This window comes from Rhinopithecus bieti, unplaced genomic scaffold, assembly GCF_001698545.2.
Source record: "Rhinopithecus bieti isolate Rb0 unplaced genomic scaffold, ASM169854v2 scaffold_45112, whole genome shotgun sequence".
NCBI classification, from domain to species: Eukaryota; Metazoa; Chordata; class Mammalia; order Primates; family Cercopithecidae; genus Rhinopithecus; species Rhinopithecus bieti.
Window position 1 is genome coordinate 117147 of NW_016817996.1, and position 9257 is coordinate 126403.

At 41.9% G+C, this 9257-nt stretch overlaps 1 protein-coding gene across 1 annotated transcript in view; it reads left to right on the forward strand.

Annotated features, from left to right (window-relative positions):
• Positions 1–9257, forward strand: part of LOC108518259 (phosphate regulating endopeptidase X-linked) — a 156629-nt gene that overhangs the window by 68691 nt on the left and 78681 nt on the right. The gene's annotated exons all lie outside the window — the stretch shown is intronic.

The following is a 9257-nucleotide window of genomic DNA, read 5'->3' on the forward strand; positions in this document are numbered from 1 at the left end:
GGTAGAAAAATTGCACTGATAAAACAACTTTAGGAACTGCCAGGTTTTTCTTATTTTAAAGAATGTTTTAGAATTTGTTGCTTTGCTAGTTTAGTACTACAAAGAAAAATCTTCAAAATTTCCAGGAAGGAGAATTTTACAGGTTCATTAAGGCATTCAGCTTTGACTACAGAAAAGGAATCACAGAGTTTACAAAATGAATCAATGAGTTTACAAAACACTTTACTGAGTTAATTGCTGACCCATGATTAAAATCATATTTTCTTATTTGGACTCAGACAAGGCTATGTTGCCAGAAGTTATGTTTTTAAAAAAAGGCACTTCCAACAATTCTAGGAATAAAATGTAGCATTTATCCCCTACGGAAACACTTAGACACCTGAGAGGAGCTGCTGCTCTTTTTAAGATAATTTCTGATGAGAAAAGTAGTCTGTGTTCATTGAGGATAACATACAGAAAAGGGAGAGAAGAAACAATTTACTTAAAATTATGTCATTTAGAGATAAGCCAGGATTCTTCAAAAATTTTCTAAATGAAAATTGAATCTAGAGGTAGGTAATTATATTGCAGGGTAGAGCCTTGATCCATGAGCCAGGAATGTCAGCAGCGTCACCTCGGGTGCTTGTTAAAAATGCAGATTCCAAGGCTCTCCTCCATTGATTCTGATACAGTAGAGCTGGAGGGGAGGCCAAGTAATCTTTATTTTAAACAAGTACCCTAGGAGAATCTTACGATTAACTTTTTTTAGGGGAGCAGAAGGGGATCACTGTATTTGGAAATTTCTTTGTAAGTACTTCCTAGCTCTCAAATACTATAAAATATGACCCTAATGATTTCCTACTCATATGCCGTTGAGTTACGGAGCACATTTTAAATTTTGGTGGTAATTTCCATTGAAAGATGGAGTTTGGCCTGCTAGAGTAATTCCTCCTTCACCTCGTGAGTCAGTGTCTTCTAGTATCTGTGTTAAAAGAGTAGGTACTTCTGAACACTGATTAATTTTACTTCCAAAAAAAGCCTAATTTACAATCAGGGGATAGATTGGAATTTGGTTTACTCTATTAGAAAAAGCATCTCTGTCATGATGATTTTACTTGGTAATTGCAGGACCTTTTGTAACAGTGGAAAAGACCATGACTGGAGGGAGATTTTACTCTGATTCTTGTCAAAATGATAACTTGGACAAATGTAAACATAGTGAACAACAGTAGAAAAAACATAGATGGAAAAATCACCTTAGACATTATGTACATATACAACTTCATTTAAAAATAAAGACAAAAATTGGCCAAGCACGGTGGCTCACACCTGTAATCCCAGCACTTTGGGAGGCTGAGGCCGGCAGATCACTTGAGGCCAGGAGTTCAAGACCAACCTGGCCAACATGGTGAAACCCTGTCTCTACTAAAAAATTACAAAATTTAGCTGGGTGTGGTGGCTGGCACCTGTAATCCCAGCTACTTGGGAGGCTGAGGCGGGAGAATCTCTTGAACCCAGGAGGTGGAGGTTGCAGTGAGCCAAGGTCACACCACTGCACTCCAGCCTGGGTGACATAGCGAGACTCTGTCTTAAAAAATAAATAAAATAAAAGTAAAGCCAAAACCCAAATATCTTTCACACAGTTTATCCCTCAACCACCAGTTCATAAAAAAGCAACTTGTATTCTGTGTATTCTTGTATTTCAAGACAATGTACACGTCATGAGAAGTCTGACAGTATTTTATTTGCATACTATGGTGATGTTTTTCCATTGATGATCATTTTCTATTGATGATGATATGCCAGTTGCTATAACCAGCACTTCTAAACACTCATTGGCTAAATTGTACCCTCTGCTCATGGAACAGTCTGAACATGGGTGTCCGTGTAAGAGAGCTTTCTTCTAAATAGTGACTCAGGAACCCAGACTCCTTTCATCTTGTGGCTCTGCTCTCCCTTGGATGTTTGGCATCTTCTCTATTCAGCTGGAGGATGGAGAAACAGAGAGGGTGGAGGATTGTATAGGTTTTGGTGGGAAGGCCTAGAACTGGGGTATGTCACTTTTACCCATATTCCATAAGCCAGAACTCAGTCTTGTGACTCCTCTAGCTGTAGGGGAGACTGGGAAATATAGTTTAGCTATATGCCCAGGAGGAAAAGGAGTTGGAGTTTCCCTAGACATGCCTTTATCAAAGAGCATATCTCATTTTCTTGAAATGACGACTTTTCTCTCAATGGCAAATGCTTCCCTGCTCCCTACCTCTATGACACTGTGGGTACCTGATGGCAGGCACTCTTTGTCAAATTTTTAATTTTTGTGAGTACAGGACATATTTTGATACAGGAATGCAATGCGTAATAATCATATCAAGGTAAATGGGGTATCTATCCCCTCAAGTATTTGTCCTTTGTGTTACAAGCAATCCAATTATACTGTGTTATTTATTTAAAAATATACATTTACACTATTTTTGACTATAGTTACCTGTTGTATTAGCAACTACTAGGTTTTATTCATTCTATTTTTTTGTACCCATTAACCATCCCTCCTTCCGTCCTTCTCCTCTGCTACCCTTCCCACCCTCCAGTAGCCACTCTTCTATTCTCTATCTCTGTGAATTCAATTATTTTAGTTGTTAGCTCCCACAAATAAGTGAGAACATGTGAAGTTTGTCTTTCTGTGCCTGGTTATTTCACTTAACATTATGATCTCCAGTTCCACTCATGTTTCTGGAAATGACAGGATCTCATTTTTTTTCATGGCTGAATAGTACTCCGTTGTGTATATGTACCACATTTTTTTAAATCCATTTATCTGTTGATGGACACTTAGGTTTCTTCTGGCAGGCTCTCTTGTGATTGCTCTTTTAAGCATTGTGGCCTAGCACAGTGCTTCTCACGTAGTAGACACTTTAAAAATTCTAGAAGTTAACCAGATACCCCATCACCACCACGAGGAGGTGACATATGAATGGAACCCCAAAGGATAAAGAGGAATTTTCTAGGTACGGGAGAATGGAGAAAAGGGGATGGTAAGCATCTTGAGTGGTGGAACTAGCATGAACTTGGGTGTCACCTGCAAGGCAGGGGGCTAGAGAGCTGAGGGGCCAGCTTGGGCTCAGGATATGTAGAGGAAAGGCATCAGATGAATGTTATGAGGATCCTCCCACCTCCTACCTTTCCCCTGGAGGCACCATTGAAGAAAAAGCCAGCCAAGCCTTCTCACATTGGGCATCTCTGCTGTGCCTCTGTTTTGAGAATCTGCCTATGAAAATCATATACAGGTAACCATTATGGTTAACATCTTTGATTTTTACAATTCTATGTGTTGTTCCCACTTTACAGATGAGGAAACTTTGGTTAAGTGACTTGGCCAAGATCACACCTCTAAGAGGAAACAGCTGAGATTCTAAATGGGGTCACCCTCATTTCTATGTCTTACCTCTTTTTTTCCGTAAATGTCTTGGTGTGAAAAGAGATACTTTTCAGATGCTTCGCTGCTCATTTTGGAGATGCTAGCATGTTGTATGTACCCTCAGATAGTTAGATATTGCTAGCTTTGGCAATTCTCCTGCAATTTTCAGGGGTTCAAAGCCATCTTGTGTTGGTGTCAGCTGTTCATTTCTTATTTTTTAATTTTATTTTATTTCAATAATTTTGGGGAACAAGTGGTGTTTAGTTGCGTGGAAAATTCTTTAGTGGTGATTTCTGAGGTTTTGGTGTAACCATCACCTGAGCAGTGTACATTGTACCCAGTGTGTAGTCTTTTATTGCTCACCACCCTCCCCCTGAGTCCCCAAAGTCCATTATATCGTTCTTATGCCTTTGCATTCTCATAGCTTACCTCCTGCTTGAAAGTGAGAACGTACGTTATATATTTTTCCATTCCTGAGTTACTTCACTTAGAATAATCATCTTCAGCTCTATCCAGGTTGCTACAAATGCCATTATTTCCTTCCCATTTATGGCTGAGTAGTATTCCATGGTGTATGTATACCACATTTTCTTTATCCATTTGTCGGTTGATGGGCATTTATGTATGTTCCATATTTTTACGATTGTGAATTGTGCTGCTATAAACATGCGTGAGCTAGTATCTTTTTTGTATAATGACTTCTTTTCCTCTGGGTAGATACCCAGTGGAGGGATTGCTGGATCAAACGGTAGTTCTATTTAGTTCTTTAAGGAATCTCCATACTGTTTTCCATAGTGGTTGTACTAGTTTACATTCCCACCAGCAGTGTAAAAGTGTTCCCTTTTCACCGCATCCATGCCAATATGTGTTATTTTTTTATTTTTGATTGTGGCCATTCTCACAGGAGTGAGGTGGTATCTCATTGTGGTTTGGCACTTCCCTGATAATTAGTGATATTGAGCATTTTTTCATATGTTTGTTGGCCATTTGTATATCTTCTTTTGAGAATTGTCTATTCATGTCTTTTGCCCACTTTTTGATGGGATTGTTTGTTTTTTTTTTTTTCTTTCAGCTGTTTATTTCTCAATTGCTGCTTCTCCCTTCTTATATCACTCCCACTGCCAGTCTAGGGGATTAGGCCTCTCTCTCTGACTGAGTGGCTGTGGGGACAGTGGCACTGACTCTTTGGTAGGTGGTGCATGGTACAGAATTAGAGCAATGAGATCCTCCAGTGGTGGTGGTGCCAAACCGCATTAGTGGTGGTGGTGCCAAACCTTGCAGTCCAAGGCAGTAGGTGGCCAGGGAGGGACCCTTGGAGGAATGAGCCGGAGGCTGCCTGTGGGGAACAAGAGCTGGTGTTTAAGGTGGAAAGGCGTTAAGGAGGTAGTGATGATCTCTCATGTTATGTGCATCTCTTCCTAACTACATGTTCAGTGATCTCATGTTGATAGTTTGAATTCAACCATGGGGGATGTTGACACCATGGAAATTGGCAAATGTAACAAATCATTTTTTTTTTCTTCGACAAGGCAGTTGGTAACATTTACTAGCAAATCACTGGGTGAGGAGCTCTATAGACTTCCCTCCCTTTCTGTCCACCCTCAATTCTCCTTCTCACTCCTGACTTGAGGCTGCCTCAGACACTTCCCATCTACTTTTATCTGAGGAGTAAGAGTGGGAGGAGGAGAGGCCAAGGAAGGTTGGCATCAGGAGGAGTTGCTGTGGTTTCCTCTTCTAGACCAGGCCTGGCCCCATGGAGATCATCTGCACCAGGACTGTTTTCTTTTGTTTTTGTTGTTGTTGTTGTTTTGTTTTTTTAGCAGACTGGCCTAGAGCAAACCCTTGGAGTTTTGTCAAGGACCCTGTAAGTATTCCTGTCTTTAGTTTTCTTTTCATATAAAGCAAGTACAATGTACATTAAAGTAAGATGATTCTTGTTGCATGTTCCCAAAGGATGACCTGGAAAATGTGCTGTTATGTGGACCTCTCCTGGGGGCCAGCTCTTCTGAGAGTGATCTAGGGTCTTGCTAGTCAAAGAATGGCCTACAGATGAGCAGCAGAGACATTACTGGGGAGTTTGTCAGAAATGCCTATCAGGCTCTGCCCCAGACCTACTGAGTCAGAGGCTGAAATTGAATAAGATCCCCAGGGGACTCATATATACATTCAAGTTTCAGAAGCACTGATGTGGGATTTAGGAAGTCCTAGTTGAGCTGTATGTGCAGAATGATGAGGAGATGGAGTTTTCCTAGACCAGCTGTTTTTAAAACTGACACAGATCAGAATCCCCTGGAGGGCTTGCTAAAATACAGTCTGCTGGCCCCCCGCCCCACGGATTCTGATTCAGCAGGTCTGGGGGTAAGGCCTCGGAATTTTCTAACAAGTTCTCAGATGATGCTGAAGCTGCTGGCTCAGGGACACACTTTCAGAATCACTGCCTTACATATGCCTCTGGGCAGCCTGTAGGATTTAGGAAGATCTCTGGCTTTGAGAACCTTTAAGAAGAACCTCTGTGGCTCGCTTCAGATAGTATGACCGAGAGGAGCAAATGCAAGCTCTGGAATCTGAAAACCCAGATGTTGGTCCTAGATTTGATACATTCTTGGAAGTACCTTGACCTCTTACCTTTGTTTTCTTCATCTGAAAATAAGGATAATAATAATAATCACTTCACAGCACTGTTATAAAAATCAAAGAAGGTATTTTATGATCTCTGAAATGTAATACAAATGTAAGCTGCCTCTACAGGTTGAGTATCCCTTATCCAGAATACCTGGGATCAGAAGTGTTTCTGATTTTGGATTTATTCAGATTTTGGAATATTTGCATTATACTTACCAATTGAGCATCCCAAATCTAAAAATTAAAAAAATCTTCCAAGTCAGAGGCTTTAGGAAATGATTTCATGTTGCTCTCTTTGTGGTGGGTTCTCTTCTGAGATGCTTGGCCTTTCTCTATTTTATTTATTGCCACTTGGGGAAATTACCATATGGCTGAAAATGTGTTTTTTGGAAAAAAAGGATATTATGTGTTATTTTCAAGGACTGTTGCTGAGTCTGATTTTTGCTTTTTGATGTATCTGAGCATTAGGTGACAGTGATTCAGTCATTATGGTTATATCTGTTCCTGGCGTGGTAATATTAGCACTCCAAAGCTGTGCTCCATAGCATTCTGTCAGTGTATTTATAACACACTGAAGAAACTCATCAGTGCCATTGTCTCGCTGTGTGAACTTCTCAGTATTCCAGCTTCCCGCTTGCAGAGGTCTGGTTGTTATGCTATCACCCTTTGTAATGCCTTGTCCAGGAAGTCCTCATAATTTTTATGCCCTTAGATTTCTGTGAAGCATCTTTGTTGGAGTGTTTTGGGGTCTCTGTGATTGGCCGGGAAATCTTAGCTGAATTAGAGGCTTGGCCAGGCATGGTGGCTCACGCCTGTAATCCCAGCAACTTGGGAGGCCGAATTGGATGGATCGCTTGAGTCCAGGAGTTTGAGACCAGCCTGGCAAAATGGTGAAACCCTGTCTCTACCAAAAATACAAAAAAATGTGCTGAGCACAGTGGCACGTGCCTGTAGTCCCAACTACTTGGGAGGCTGAGGCAGGAGGTTCCCTTGAGCCCAGGAGGTCAAGGCTGTAGTGAGCTTAGATAGTGCCATTGTACTCCAGCCTGGGTGACAGGAGTGAGTGAAACTCTGTCTCAAAAAAAAAAAAAAAAAAAAGTAGAGGCTTTAATTCATCACTGTGTGGCATAACGAAAAGTATGCAGGCTTTAGAGTTAGACACACCTGGGTCTGGTCTGGCCTCCATTGTTTGTTACAGTGGTTCTTCAACTTGGCCTCACATTGGACTTAGCTGAGGAGATTTATAAGCAATATTTATGTTGGGTACCACTTCAGATATTGTGACCTAATTGGCCTGGGGTGGCCTAGGCATGTGGACTTTTAGCAACTTCCGCGGGTGATTCTAGTTTGAGACTCATCGAATATGTGATTGTGAGTTTACTTAATGGTTCTAAGCCTGAAGTTTCCTCATATGTAAAATGGGTATAATAACATCTCTCTTACAGCAGCACTGTGAGGATCATAGTTAATGTGAGATGCCTAAATGGGATGATTTCAGGGGAGCTGGAAGGGCCCCTACTTCTCAAACCCCAGTATACTTTGCCATACTGCCTCTTCCACCGCCACCATCGGGCCCCCTAACAACTTCCCCAGTTATTCTGGCTCATCACCACTCCTTTGAGGGAATATCTTTTGAACTGATGAAAGGACATCTGCTGGCTGTTGACTTCCTTCTCGTCTCCACCTATGGATCCAGCATGGTTCACACGCCTGGCAAGAGGTATTTTAGAGACAAAGAACATAAAGTCCTTGCACTAAGACCAGGATTGGCCCATGAATGTGCTAGAGACCATGCCCTGGTCACTGTCTGCATCTCCCCAGTGTGGCTGGCCTTTCTGCCCACTTTCTTGAGTGATGATCCTGTTCACCATCCTCTCCAACACATCAGCCGATTCGACCATTATTTAGCCGGTCCAGAGTTCACGTTCCTGTTTGTAACACCAAAGCCTTTTAACCTTTCGGCATGTTCCTCTCATGAAGCCTTCCCTTAGCCCTCAGTTTGAGATGTACTATCCTTACAGTGAAGTGTCCGGCATGCACTTTTCGGTGCTAGAGTCTACCAAATCATCATTTATGCACTTGCCTCATCTCCCCTGCTCAACTAAAAGCATCAGGAAATCAGGGACTATCCATCTCCCCAGCACGTAGAACTGTTAGTGTATGTGTGGGCGCTCAGGATGTGTTGATTGAGTGAATGAAAGAAAGATCCCTTATATACTTACCGTGTGTCCCTTCAATTAAACAACCCAATTACATGAACAAGCTGAAATCTGAAGTCCTGTGTTCCCAGCTGGACTTTGAGTTCTCTAACTGGAGGTGCTAGGTTCTTATTTCTTTATGTTCCTCATGGCATCTGGCACAATACTTGGCCAACAGTAAGTGCTCAGTGAGCACTTCTTATCCTATTAAGGAGTGGAGATGTGAATGCAAAAGAGCCAAAGGAATGACCCCAAACCACTTAGTGGCCTCAACAGAGATGGACAAGGGCCAGACTTTGCTGATTAGGGCAGTGGTATCTTAGGGGAATGTGCATACCCTAACAAGATCCATTGGGTCTGAGAAGAACATTTTAGAACTTCTATATCTTTATTTAAATTTAAAAATAATTAAACTTTATACACAGTAATATAATGGACTTTGGAGACTCAGAAGCAGGGAGGGTAGGAAGGGGATGAGGGATAAAAAAAACTACAGATTGGATCCAGTGTACATTACTTGGGTGATGGGTGCACTATAACATCTCAGACTTCACCACCATACAATTTTTTTTTTTTTTTTGAGACGGAGTCTTGCTCTGTCGCCCAGGCTGGAGTGCGGTGGCTGGACCTCGGCTCACTGCAAGCTCAGCCTCCCGGGTTCACACCATTCTCTTGCCTCAGCCTCCCGAGTAGCTGGGACTACAGGTGCCCGCCACCTTGCCCGGCTAGTTTTTTGTATTTTTTAGTAGAGACAGGGTTTCACAGTGTTAGCCAGGATGGTCTCAATCTCCTGACCTCGTGATCCGCCCGTCTCGGCCTCCCAAAGTGCTGGGATTACAGGCTTGAGCCACCGCACGTGGCCCACCACTATACAATTTATCCATATAACCAAAAACCACTTATATCCCCAAAAGCTATTGAAATAAACTTTTTAAGAAAAATAATTATGCTTTATTGAGTTCTATATTGATGGCTATGGACCCTTCATTTGATCTGCGTGGAACACGTGAGAGGGCCACTGTTACCCTCACTGGCTTGTTTTC